The following is a 14941-nucleotide window of genomic DNA, read 5'->3' as shown; positions in this document are numbered from 1 at the left end:
ACCCGAGAAGAAGAACAAGACAAAGGCTTCAAACATGGAAAAGTCCAAGGATGTTTGCCATCACTGCAAGAAACCCAGTCATTGGAAACGTAACTGCAAGGAATATCTAGAGCAGTTGCGAACTGCGAAGGGTATGTTTTATATTGAAATAAATGTTTCACTTAATACTACTTCTTGGGTATTGGATACTAGATGTGGATCTCACATTTGCAATGATTTGCAGGTGATGACAAGAAGTCGCAAACTTAGAATGGATGAGACCCAGCTGAGGCTCGGAAATGGTTCTAGAGTTGAAGCCAAAGCAGTGGGAGACGTTTATTTAATTTTGCAGAACGATTTTAAGTTACTTTTGAGAGATGTTTTATTTGTTCCAGACTTGATTAAAAACATTATTTCTGTTTCTATGCTTGATAGAGATGGTTTTTCTTGCAATTTTGTGAATGAGATTTGCAATATTTACAAGAATGAATGTTTGATTGGAAATGGACAACTTGAAAACGATCTATATAACTTAAAATTAAAAGACGTTCCAATAAATTATGTTGATAAACCGGTAACAACGAACAAAAGGAAAATCGATAGTCAAAACCCGGCAAACCTTTGGCATGCTAGGCTAGGTCATATTTCATCAAGGAGAATGAACAAGCTAGTGGGAGAGGGCATGTTTGATATGTCTGATATTAACTCTCTACCTACTTGTGAGTCCTGCCTGAAAGGAAAAATGACTAAATCTCCTTTCAAAGGAAAACCTGAGCGTAGTCAAAATTTATTGGATTTGATCCATACGGATGTTTGCGGACCATTTAGTATTGGTAAAAAATTTGGTCACACCTACTTTATTACCTTTACTGATGATTATTCAAGATATGGGTATTTATATTTAATGAAATATAAGTCTGAAGCATTTGAAAAGTTCAAAGAATTCAAGGCTGAAGTAGAAAACAAGCTAGGTAAAAGTATTAAAGCACTTCGATCGGATCGAGGTGGAGAATACTTAAGTACCGAGTTTTTGGACTATCTGAAAGAGAATGGGATTCTCTCTCAGTGGACTCCTCCTATGACACCTCAGCTGAATGGTGTATCGGAGCGTCGTAATCGAACTTTGTTGGACATGGTTCGATCCATGATGAGCTTCACTGAGCTTCCACCTTCGTTTTGGGGCTACGCGCTTGAAACGGCGGTGTTGTTATTGAACAACGTCCACACCAAAGCAGTGGATAAAACACCATACGAGTTATGAAATGGCAAAACTCCTAAGTATTCGTACTTGAGGATTTGGGGATGTCCAGCTTACGTGAAGCAGACAGTGGGAGATAAGTTGGATAGTTGATCCACCTTATGTTATTTTGTAGGATATCCGAAGAATTCAATCGGATATTATTTCTATCATCCTACTGAAACAAAAGTGTTTGTTTCAAGGAATGCCACCTTCTTGGAGAAGAAGTTCTTATTGGATAAGAAAGGCGAGATGATGGAACTTGAAGAAATTCGAGAAGAACCCGAAATACAAAATAATGATCCCATACCTCAAGAATCTTCAGAGGACACGCCTATACCTAGAAGATCCGAGAGGACTTCTAGACCTCCTATTCGATATGGTCTTCTTCTTGAAGGGGATCAAGATGAACCCGACGTTGGATGTGATCCAAGAAACTTCAAGGAAGCAATTTCTGATGCGGATTCAAATTTATGGCTTGAAGATATGCAGTCGGAAATAGATTCGATGCATACAAACCAAGTTTGGTCTTTAGTAGATCCTCTCGATGGAATTGTTCCAATAGGGTGTAAATGGATCTACAAGAGAAAGCTTGGGCCTGATGGTAAGGTATTGACCTACAAGGCACGATTGGTGGCGAAAGGTTATACTCAAAGACAAGGAGTTGACTATGATGAAACCTTTTCACCAGTTGCAATATTCAAGTCCATAAGAATCCTTATTGCCATAGCTGCTTGGTATGACTATGAGATATGGCAAATGGATGTGAAGACTGCATTCCTTAATGGAAACATTAAGGAGGATATCTATATGATGCAGCCTGAGGGATACACATCTGTGGGAAGCGAGCGTAAGGTATGCAAGCTTCAGAGATCGATCTATGGTCTCAAACAAGCATCAAGAAGTTGGAACCAGAAATTTGATGAAACAATAAAGGATTTTGGTTTCATCAAGAACCCGGAGGAACCGTGCGTGTACAAGAAAGTAGTTAAGGATGCTGTGACATTCTTAGTACTTTATGTTGATGACATCCTACTCATTGGGAATGATGTAGGGATGTTGCAGTCAACAAAGATATGGTTATCAGGTAGATTCTCGATGAAGGATTTAGGTGAGGCATCCTATATTCTAGAAATTCAGATCTATAGAGATAGATCTAAAAGAATGATAGGACTCACTCAATCAACTTACATCGAAACCATATTGAAAAGGTTTTCAATGGATGGGTCCAAAAGAGGACATCTACCTATGTGTCATGGAGTTTCTCTATCCAAGTCCATGTGTCCCAAGACTGATGAAGAGATAGAGAAAATGACACATGTACCATATGCGTCATCCATAGGTAGTATCATGTATGGGATGATATCTACCAGACCGGATGTAGCATTTTCTCTGAGTGTCACGAGCAGATATCAAGCCAATCCCGGTCAAATGCATTGGAAAGTCGTGAAGGACATTCTTAAGTACTTACGAAGGACTAAGAATATGCTCATGGTATATGGAGGAAGAGAATTGAGATTGGAAGGCTACACCGACTCTAGCTTCCAAAGTGACGTGGATGACTCGAAATCAACCTCTGGATTTGTATTCGTGCTCAATGGCGGTGCTGTCTCTTGGAAGAGTTCCAAGCAAGACACCACAGCGGATTCCACCACTGAGGCAAAATACATTGCAGCATCAGCTACTGCTAAAGAGGCGGTTTGGATGAGGAAATTCATCCAAGAGTTGGGTGTGATTCCAGAATCTGTTGGTCCAGTCCCGGTGTACTGCAACAACACTGGTGCCATTGCTCAGGCAAAGGAACCAAGGTCTCATCAAAGATCCAAACACGTACTGAGGAAATACCACATCATCCGGGAGATTGTGGAAAGAGGAGACATCATTGTCGAGAGATTGGCCTCTGTAGACAATATCGCTGATCCAGTTACTAAGCCCTTGCCAGGACCATTATTTGACAAACATCGCGAAGCAATGGGACTACGTAGTATGACTAGTTGGCTTTATGGCAAGTGGGAGATTGAAAGAGTGGGTGCCCGGTGAGCCAACTTGTGGCTAAGGGCTTTTATGACTCTATGTATAAACAATCTTTTGTTTAATATAATTTACACTTTTATAATGGCATTTACTTTATCTTTTATCATATTATTATGTTGTGACATACTATAAGATGTTTAGATGAAGACCTTGAATATACTATAGTGTATGTAAGATGTGGTGGCATATGGGGATGGCTATCATGAAACACATCTTATAGTCACTGTATATTCTAAACAGTTCCTAGTCGATTGAGCCGTCCGTTAATAAGGATAAGGATCGCTCAAGATTGAGACTAGCATTTGCGATGCCGAGTACCACGTTTCATTGGTATGGAACATAGAGATGTTCAAAGCATGCAAATGGATATTCATACGATGAATGATCGAACTACCCTATCCGGACTTTCCAAGTGGTTATCACTTATCGAGTGGATAAAGTCCGCGGTTTTGGTTGTACACCATTAGTCCTTACTACTTGAAACATCATTGAGACTCTATATGCTAGTACTGTACTTTGACTCGTTTACCGACTCTATTGGGGTCATCAGGTGTTGGGATTGGGTACAGTTACGACACATATAGGAGTCGATGCTTTGTTGTCAAGGATTCACCACATACTTGCTAGTGTGGATATCCTATGCAATCTGAGGAGATATTAGTGTGACGAATCTCTGGCCAGAGTACATGATGTGTTTTAAGAAATGGTTTCTTAGTAGCACATGCGATGTCACTATTTGATCTTTAAGATGCATTGCATAGTTATCGAATCTCGAACGACTCTCGATTTACCAATAGTTGTTGATTCGATCGGGATATATGGATGAAGGGACCGTACTGTACGCTAACCAAAATCTATTGGTTCTTGCAGGCACTATCAGTGTTACCTAGGGAATCATGGGGCGATGTTGCTAGGCGCTCTTACCATGATTCGATGGGCAAGTCGGAAATTGTTGTTTCGAGTCACAAGGAGTTGTGAGCCCACGGCTAGCTGTATCCCTGAACCATTGAGGGTCACACAAGTAATGGATTTTTAATCCCCGTTGAGATAATTAAATTTAAAGAGTTAAATTTAGTGAATAAAGAAGTGGGACTTCTTATTTAAGAGTAGAGGGAGTAAGATTTCCTAAAATGACTTAGTGATGGACATTTTTGGAAACCACTGAATTCGGATTCAGAAAATTTATCTTGACTTTAAAAGATGCAGAAATGGTTTCTGTGCACATTGGTGAAATTGGTTTATCAATCTGAGTCACGATGAATTTTATATTAATTTCTGAACATGCGGGCTTTGCTTGTCAGGCTTGAACTTATGACTAATGGGCCCTAAGCTGTTAGCAGCCCACATTATAAATAAGTTATTGCAGTACAAAAATTATACAACATAGGTCATAATTTCGAAAACCTAGAGAGCCTCCTCTCTTGTGAATTCGGCCGCCCCTTCCCCTACAGAGTTCGAAAATCCAGTCTGTGAATTTTTGAATTTGCAGACTGATTTAACAGATCATATCTGTTCTATCTCTTCGTAGAAACTTCTGATAGACTTTCTAGTGCAGTCTATCAGAGGGATTAAACTTCTGTTCGTGGACCTGATTGAAGAATTGTTCGTTCATCAGTTCCTGGGATATACAACAAGAGCAGTTTAATCTGTTGGTGTCCATAATCTCGTTTCGAGATTCAAGATAAAAATTTAATTGTTATTTAATTTTTACACGCACAATTTAATCGTAAAGTTTTGATACCCATGATATGGAATCGTTCAATATAAAATTTTAAAACTTCCGCTGCACCGGGTATCAATTCTGATTGATCTGAACACCGTTTTACAACAGGAGCTACATAATTAACATCTGTCTCACCTGCACCATATAAGCGTAGTCAGCCTAGGGGCTCAACATGTCTAAACTTGAATATCAAGGTTTAAAATAATGCATCACATAATCATACTAATACATATACATGATACATGAACATGCATGGAAACATTTTCATAACATAATTGCTGAATCATAATCTTAAACATAATCATAATCTTTTCTTCGTCATACATAACATAGTTGAGCATGACATTATTTTGAAACAGTCTATGGTCCTATCCGTAAGTGTGACCCTATCTGTGCCGACTGATCAGTCTCCTGAACCAACATACGTGGCGGTGATAAATCACCTCCTATGTTAGTAAACGACCTCATAAATCATATGGTGGATAACCACCCTTATGTCACACTACATCAATTTCCATCAAGAAAATATTTTATTGCTCAACACATATATAATCATAAGCATGTAAAATTTCATGAATGCATGCACTGAAAATTTGTTCGTAATATATATTTAATTGATTTGTCATAATATATACGTATACTTAAAATATTTTCATGCACTAAAATAATTAAATATATATTTCGGACTAAGGGATTTTTCATGGTTTCGGTCCAGACTATTGGTCTCCCTACTAAGCCCCTTAACTGACTTAAAGCCCATTATCTAACTTACCCCATAATTAATAAATAATTTTGAAAATTATAATTTTTACTAAAATAAAATACTTAAATGTTATTGGGCTTAAATAAAAATATTTAGGTCCATTAACTAATTAATTACTAAAAATTCATGGACTGGCCCAATAAAATCACTGACTGGCCCAAAAATTCCAATGGGCCCATGAGCCCATATAAATCATTGGGCTAACTTAAAAATAATTTTAAAAGCCCAAATAAAATTATTTGGAGACCCAAATAATTTTATTTCTAATTAATTGGCCCAAAAACCAATTAAAATATTAAACATTTAAAAATTAAAATACTCGAGCCCGGCCCACCTAACCCGGACCCAGACCCAGACCCTACTGACCCGACCCACTACACCCCAGCCCTGACCCGGACCCCCAGGACCCAACCCAGCAACCCCCAAACCCCAAACCCGATCCCCCCTCCCCTCTCCTGTCGGCTGCGCGAGCAGCAGGCCATCATGGCCTGCTGCCGCCTGACTCCGGCCGCCCCTGGCCAGAGCACCACCGCCCAGACATAGCCCACGTCTGGGCGGTCCTAACCTGACCCCTGCCTGCCCCTAGACTGGCCCTGCATGGCCGGGCGATCCCTTCTTCCCCAGAACCCTAAACCTGCACACTAGCTGCCTATCCAAGGTGTTTCTGATCGGCCAGCCCCTAACCAGCCAATAACCTGGCCATGGTTCGATCCTTAGGACCTTAACTCACCTCTGACCCGAGCCCCAAGCCCCTGGACCAAGCCATGCTGAAGAAAACGTGAGCCATGACAAGAAAACACCCAAACATGCATCAAACATCAATAAAGTTGCATAAATTTTGAAATATTCATATGAATTCTGAAATAAAAAGATCATGCATGATTAATAGCTCATATGGTGGCCAAGTGAAAGATTTAGACATGCCTTTTAATCTTTGAATGAAGATTGATGCGTTTACGGGAGAAGATGAAGGAGGCGGCTGAAAACTTTTTAATCGATTATAGGGATAGCTTAGGGTGAAATTTAGGTTATTACTTAAGTTAATAAATAAAAATTAATAAGTAAATAAATACTATAAGATAAAATTTGATTAAAACTCTCTCAAAATATTTATAATTTGATCAAAAAAACTTAAATCTCGAAATAAATAATTAGGCTAAGTTTAAAAATTAATAAAAGTCAATAAAGGGACTAATTTTGGCTAAAAATCAACCCTTAAATAAATATATAATTAAATACTAAAATTTTCTTGACAAAATACCTTAAAATATTATTTTAAGGCTCATAAAACTCATAAAATATTTTTGGCTAAGAATTTTGGTATCTCGTCCGTCCACGGCCCCGTCTACGCGATCAACTCCATAAAATTCTCAAAAATCTAAAAATCCTAATATTGCGGGTTAAATGCTAAAATAAATTAAATCATTCATATAAATCACATAATAACACATAAATACATTTAACCCTTATTTTTAAAAATTAATAATTAATTTTCTCCTAATTATGCATGCGGATTTACGTTTTAAAATTTTCGGGTGTTACAATTCTCCCCCCCCCCCCCCCCAAATTGAATTTCGTCCTCGAAATTAAAGTACTTACCCGAATAGCTCCGGGTAGCGAGTCCTCATTTCTGCCTCGGTCTCCCAAGTGGCTTCCTCCTCGGAATGATTCAGCCACTGGACTTTGACCATCGATATGACCCGCGTCCTCAATCTCCGCTCCTCTCTGGCTAAGATCCGAACAGGCCTCTCCTCAAATACTAGATCTGGTGCTAACCTCAAAGGCTCGTAATCCAGTACATACGCCGGATTCAAGACGTATCTCCGAAGCATGGATACATGGAAGACGTTGTGCACTGTCGCAAGCCCTGGTGGTAAAGCCAAACGGTAGGCCAACGTGCCAACTCTCTCCAAGATCTCAAAAGGCCCAATATACCTCGGATTCAGCTTACCCCTTCGACCAAATCTCATCACCCCTTTCATAGGTGATATCTTCAGAAACACATGATCACCAACAGCAAATTCAAGATCTCGTCGTCGAGTATCCGCATAACTCTTCTGACGACTCTGAGCAGTCCTCATACGATCCCGAATCTGAATCATAATGTCTGCAGTCTGCTGTACAATCTCGGGACCAAGTAGAATCCTCTCACCAACCTCATCCCAATGCACGGGAGATCTGCATCTCCTCCCGTAGAGAGCTGCATAAGGAGCCATACCTATAGATGCCTGAAAGCTGTTGTTATAGGTAAACTCCACCAACGGCAATATAGTCTCCCAAGAGCCCTGAAAGTCGATGACACAAGCTCTCAGTAGGTCCTCGAGAACCTGGACCACTCTCTCAGACTGACCATCTGTCTGGGGATGGAACGCTATACTGAACAATAATCTAGTCCCCAACGCTGTGTGCAAACTCTTTCAAAAAGCAGATGTAAATCTCGGATCCCTGCCTGATACTATCAACACTGGTATGCCATGCAGTCTAACAATCTCCTTGATATAAAGCTCTGCATACTGTGTCAACGAGTAAGTAGTCCTCACCGGCAAGAAATGAGCTGACTTGGTGAGTTTATCCACGATCACCCAAATAGCTGCACATCCTCTAGCACTCCTCGGAAGGCTAACTACAAAGTCCATCGTGATGTTCTCGTGTGTGTGTGTGATTTGCCAATCTTGTCTATCCTCCTCGCTTTCGATACACTAATGCAACAAGTTTGTTTCATAGATTCATCAATTCCGCTCTTTAGTTTCAAAACACTCTCCACCAAGTTCAACTTCTACTCACTAAGATCAAAAGGACTTTTCAAGTTATATCATAGTTTTTTCATAACATCGCTGGATTTTGCACCCAGTTTTATTTTAACCCCATAAATTACCCGCAAACTTAGCTATAACTAAAGATAGGATTCGGATTTCAATCTGCTCGTCTATAGCCCCGATGGAGCATCAACCCCATTTTTGTTCGCAAACTTAGCCATGGATTGGTGATTAGGATTTCAATCTTTTTTCAGGCCAGAATGGAGTTGTAAGAAAAAATTTCTCTGTTGCTTTTGCAACTTTTTAGCTACTCAATGAATTCCATAAAATTAACTAAATCATTTCTAAGCTCGTATTAGTCTATCTCGGTTTTGAATATAAATCACCAAAGTTAAGAGTCGAATCATCCAATCCACTCACAAAATCACAAAGCTTCTCTAATCACTAGAGTGTCAACAATCAAGGCATAGTGCAATTTTGTGAGAACTCAAGATTAAATATAACTAACATTGACCTTTCAGCACAAAAAATTATTTTCATCATAGGCCAACACAATTACACATCATGCGTATAACTCAAAATAACTCGTGAAAATTTTTCAAAATTTTCACAATTTCTTAAACACCCCCTAAACTTAAATTGTGCATTGTCCTCAATGTACGATAATTCAATAACAAGAACAGATGAATGCACATACCTGTGGCATGACCGTCAGTAGTCATAGCCCATCATAATTTCAGGTGCAGGTAAATTGATACTCGATATTTCTTCACAAATACTAGGACCTAGAGTAGAAAATTCAATGTTAGCGCGTTAACAAGATATGCTCTCAAAAAAAATACTTATAAATAAAAAAAATTAAAAACACTAAAACAAAACAAAAATAAAATAAAACTTGGGTTGCCTCCCAAAAAACGCTTGGTTTAAAGTCGTCAGCCCGACTTGGAGCTGATTTTAGCCAATTTCTGTCACTTTATTGGAGGATTTGTTCCTCTCTTTCACCCTCCAAACATACTCAAAAATCATCTTGGACTTAGCTTTCTTTTTCACCTTCTTCTCCACCTTCAGTTCTCGCCCACTCTTCAAATCTATTCCTACACCAAAATTATTCACAGAAGTATCAAATAAATCAATGCAATTTCAAGCACGTACCTCATCTTGATAATAAATAGGCTTATAAATATTAAAAGTGACCGCTTCAACACCAACTCGTAGAGTTAATTCACCCTCCTGCACATCAATTAACGCTTTTCCATTGTCCAAGAACGGTCTCCCCAAAATTAAAGGGACATCTTGATCTTTTTTCATGTCAAGCACCACAATGTCAGCAGGAAAAATAAATTTATCTACTTTTAACAATACATTCTCAACAACTCCTCGTGGATATGTAAGAGAACGGTCAGCCAACTGCAAAGTAATAGTGGTTGGCTTCACTTCGCCAAGCTCCAAGGCCCTAAAAATAGACAAAGACATTAAATTAATACTTGCACCTAAATCACAAAATGCCCTATTAACAGTTGCACCACCAATAATACAAGGAATAGTAAAAATCCCTGGATCTTTCAATTTTTGTGGTAGTTTCTTTTGCAGGATGGAGCTGCACTCTTCGGTTAAATTCACCGTCTCAAATTCTTCAAGCTTTTTCTTCCTTGCCATCACATCCTTCATGAATTTTGCATAGTGTGGAATCTGCTCCAAAGCATCAGCGAATGAAATATTTATATGAATTTTCTTGAAGATGTCAAGAAACTTAGAAAAGTTCTCATCCAGCGTTTTTTTCTTGAACCGCTGAGGATATGGCAGAACAGCTTTTGGCACAGGCGGTTTCTTAGGCATAACTGCAGACTTGCTGGAATTTTTTACTGACAGATTCTTCAGATTCAACCTCAATCTCTTCAACTCGATCCTCATCATCCACTAATTTTTTTTCATCTACCCCAACTTCCTTACCACTTCTCAAATTAACAGCCTTGCATTGCTCTATTGGATTCACCTCAGTATTTCTAGGAAAATATCCTCTCTGCTGATTTATCAAGGCATTTGCAAGTTGACCAATTTGTATTTCAAGATTTTTCATAGAAGCACCCACATTGGTCAAGTGTATCTCCATATTATCAAGCCTATTCTCAGTTCTCTCAACTCTTTTTGTTGACTCAGAAATAAAATTACCAACCAAATCCTCCAAAGATGACCTACCCTCATCATTTTTATTATTAAACCCCGGTGGAGGACTCAATACATTATTATTATTTACATATGAAAAATTCTCATGATTGCGCAAACTAGGATGATATTGATTTGGTACAGGATTACCTCGAAAGCCAGTAAAATTGCGGTTGTTCACATACTGAGCTTGCTCCACACTCACGAATCCATCAGCAGAAGTTACGGCATTCACTAGTGATGCCGACTCGTTTGAACTTTGATTTCCTTTGGTCAGCGCAGCCAATTGTGTAGAAATAGTAGCCATCTGAGCAGGTCAAGGCAGTGAATGCATCAAATTCATGAATTCCAGCAGGTTTCCTTATCGCAGATCTGTCGCTCGGCCACTGATAACTATTAATAGTCATTTGCTCAAGCATCTCATACGCCTCCACAGGAAATTTAGAGAATATCGAACCTCCAGCTGCAACATCCACAGAAATCCTAGTTGGCCCATTCAAACCATTGTAGAATAATTCAATTTGTTCCCAATCTGGAAAATTATGGTTCGGACAATTCCTAAGCAATTCCTTGTAGCGCTCCCAAGCTTCATAAAGCTGCTCAAAATCTTGCTGTCTGAATGTAGTGATCTCTATTTTCAACTAAGCCGACTTGGTAGGCAGAAAATATTTAGCCAGAAATTTTGAAGCAATACCATCCCATCCCATGTAATGATACTCCCAAGAGGTAGTGACTGCAACCAACTACGAGAATTGTCCCTAAGAGAGAACGGGAACAATCGTAATCTGATGGTGTCTTCAGTACACCATGAATTTTCACTGTGTCAGCAATCTCCAGAAAAGTGCACAGATGCAATTTCGGATCTTCAGTCGCTGCACCCCTGAACTGATTCTACTGCACCATATTTATCAAAGCTGGCTTCAATTCAAAATTATTTTCCGTGATATTCTATCGAGCTATTCCAGAATAATGATTTTTGATCACCAGTCTAAAGTGATCTCTGATTGGCACCAGAGCATTATTTTCAAATCTTTCTCTTTCTCCTCTGTTCTCTCTATTTTCAGCCATTTGTTGCAACTCTTCTCTTCTAGCTTTTCTCAAGGCTTTAGCAATTTTCTCGATTTCTGGAGCAAAGAGCATTGAGTCGTAACTTCGGCTTTTTCGCATAAACTGCATAGACAGAGAACAATTTAAAGTTAGAACCAATAAAATAAACTAAAATGCTCTAAATCAAAATTAATACTAATTAGCACAATTTAATATAAATAAAATAAAATTCATTCCCCGGCAACGGCGCCAAAAACTTGTTGCGTAATTTTGTGCCCGCAAGTGCACGGTGTCAAGTTTTAATATAGAAAATGAGTCCAAGTCGATCCCACAAAGAATGAATAATATGATATTATATTAAATATTTGCAACTAATCAAATCTTAATCCTATGTAGATCTACGAGAATGATTTGAGTTATATCAAACTAAAATTTGCAATAAATAAAATTAACTGACGACGAGTTCTCAAGACGAAAATTCAATGAGAGACAAATTCTAGAGGTTCGACATCACTTAGCCATCCATCAGTTTAATTCATAAAGAAATCTATATCATAAATTATTCTAGTTTATTAGCCAAGAATTCTTATTATTTTCTTCTACCTCTCTCGAGTGTCAAACAAAAATTCGTATTCAATAGCAAACTCAATATCTCTATCTAAGTTCAGCTATTAAATCCGGTAAATAGCACAGTAATTCTTACAAAGGCTTCAATGGAGTTATAGGCCTCTCGAACTCTATAAACACCAATGATGTATTTTCCAACGGTCCTATTCAAAATCTCTTCTCTCGAGTGATTTCAAATAAATATAACAATTCAACTAATGATCAGTTAATTGAGCGCAATTAATTCAGGAAAACACAAATACACCGAATGAATAATTCTAATATATCAAACAAAATATCAAAAACATGGTTTCAAGTCAAGATCTGTCTACCTCTAGACTAAGATATTAGTTCATAATGAAAATAAAAATCAAACAAAGCATGTTCTTGAACATCATTCAAAAATTAAGAGAAATAATGAAATAAAAACGAAGGTGGATGATGCTTCTCCGTCTCCGGAATTCGCTTCATCCGTCTTCGTGCCAAGAATGCTTCTTCACCATTTTCCTTGGTCTCTAGCCATCTCTAGACTTCAAAAACTCTCCAAACCCTCGATTTCAAATCTGATATATGCAAAAGAGTCCTTTTAAAGTTCGAAACTAAAAGTTTCCGAAAATACGACATGTCGGGCGCGGGTGCGCTACTCTCGGGCATAGGTGCATCGCGTTTTTGGGTTCTAGGGTGCGGGTGTTCTATCCTAGGGCACAAGTGCGCTGATCGCCGATAAATTTCTCAAAAATAAGAGCTACAAGGCGCGGGTGCGCTACAGCGCATCCAGCTCGCGCAGCATTCTTGTAAAAATCATAACTTGAGTTATAGCCGTCGGATCGAGCTGAACTTTTGACAGCAACTTTAAAATATACTAAAATTTATTTTGAACGGTGAAGATCGGATTTATATGTATCTATCAGCTCCAGTAATTTTGTAAACTTGCAGCTCCGTAATTACTTTTCCCGCTTCTTCTCGGCACTTTTCTTCCAATCCTTGCATCTCACAAAAACAACAACAAATATGCATAAAATCCACTCGATACATCACAAAAGCCAAGTTAAATTATATTCAAATTAAGTGCATAAAATGCCCTTATCACTAGCATGGCTACCTCACACTTGAGACTCAAAGATTTGAATTGTGATTATGAAATGTAGCCTCGGAGCCCTATTTATAAGCGGAGTTTAGATGCTCCATACTCTGCATTCGTGACACATTTTCGAGCTTATGAGTTCGAATGATCCAAAATCCTCTTCGGACGTTCTGAACTCTACATGTAACAATGAGTCACCAACGCCTAAACACCTCATGGACAGCTGGCTTCGGAAGCTCCAATCGGTAATTAGGACAATCCGATCTTTCACCCATCCTGCATCTGAACAAAAACTGATTTTCATGTGTGTCCTGTTATGGATCGAACATTCCGATCACAGTTTGGAGCTTCCAAACTATTCCTCTACATATGATCATGAACTATGTTTCCGAACACGTTCAGAACTTTCGAACTGCACTTTGGATATTCCGAACCCTTCGGTGAATCCGATGCTTGGAATTCATATTTTAATCTAAATTAAGCCTTTGATTTGTTTAGATAGTAACCCCTTAATCATGTTTACATTTTATTAACTTAAAACAGGATACGAGCTACTACATTTTTCCTCACTTAAGATATTTCGTCCTCGAAATCATGAATAGGGTTACAAACCAAGATAGCACTGATAATCATGCTTTATTACATCGCAAGATTAAATATACAGCTACATGGTACCACTATTAGAAGTCAAAATAACTTTGGATGTTCCGCTTGCATACGACTCTCGAGTTCCCAAGTTGACTCCTTGGTACCTTTATGATGCCACTGTACCATGACAAAAGGTATGCACTTGTTATGGAGTACCTTTTCTTTCTAGTCAATGATCCGGAGTGGTCTTTCCACGTACGATAGATCTGGTTCTAGCTGAAGGTCAGTCGGATGTAACACATGAAACTCATCAGATACATACTGTGAAAGCAACGACACATGGAATACGTCATACTGGAGGGATATGGCGGTAATGCCAGAAGATACTAGTAGAAACACATGCTCACCAGGATCGAACTGCAATGGCCTGCGCTGAGTGTTAGTGTAACTATCCTGTCTGTCCTAGCTTTGTGATTTCAGTTTCTGCTCGATCAGTCCGTTAGAATTTATTTCTGAAGGCAGATTAGCAATCACAACAGCGAGATCTTTGTTCTATAGTCAGTATTTCTCCGATAAGTTATACTTCTATTTACGGATGTTTTTAGAATCGATTGAGTTTCGATTATGTTGCTCTTGAGATAGTTCTTATCGATTATTCTCAGTCGGTTTTGAAATAGAGCGTCGTTCGGAATTGTAATGCTTTTTGGAAACCTAATTCGAAATTGGGGATTTTGAGATGTGTTGGATTTGTTTTGTTGTTGTTGTTTTAGCATTGATTTGAGTTGTTTGCAATGATGTACTGCTGTCTGCATTTCCGATTTGATCAGTTTATAGCCGTTATGCCGTCGGTTTGAGTTTTAAGATTTTGAACCGTTTGAATCGTAGAACTTTGGCAAATGGGTTTGTTCGTCGTTGTTGATCATCTTTTGCCTATGTACAGATTCGTTGAAGTTTGTCGAGC

The 14941-nt window shown here is 38.6% G+C and overlaps 1 non-coding gene across 1 annotated transcript; it reads left to right on the top strand.

Moving 5' to 3' along the window:
- The first annotated feature begins 11192 nt into the window (after positions 1 to 11192).
- Positions 11193 to 11298, top strand: LOC140870130 (small nucleolar RNA R71). Its single transcript, XR_012147108.1, has one exon. It is a non-coding gene; the product is annotated as a small nucleolar RNA R71 (small nucleolar RNA).
- Positions 11299 to 14941: the final 3643 nt, after the last annotated feature.

This window comes from Henckelia pumila, chromosome 4 (assembly GCF_033568475.1).
Source record: "Henckelia pumila isolate YLH828 chromosome 4, ASM3356847v2, whole genome shotgun sequence".
NCBI lineage: Eukaryota > Viridiplantae > Streptophyta > Magnoliopsida > Lamiales > Gesneriaceae > Henckelia > Henckelia pumila.
The sequence above is the reverse complement of the archived record's forward strand: the minus strand, read 5'-3'. Positions and strand labels throughout refer to the sequence as shown.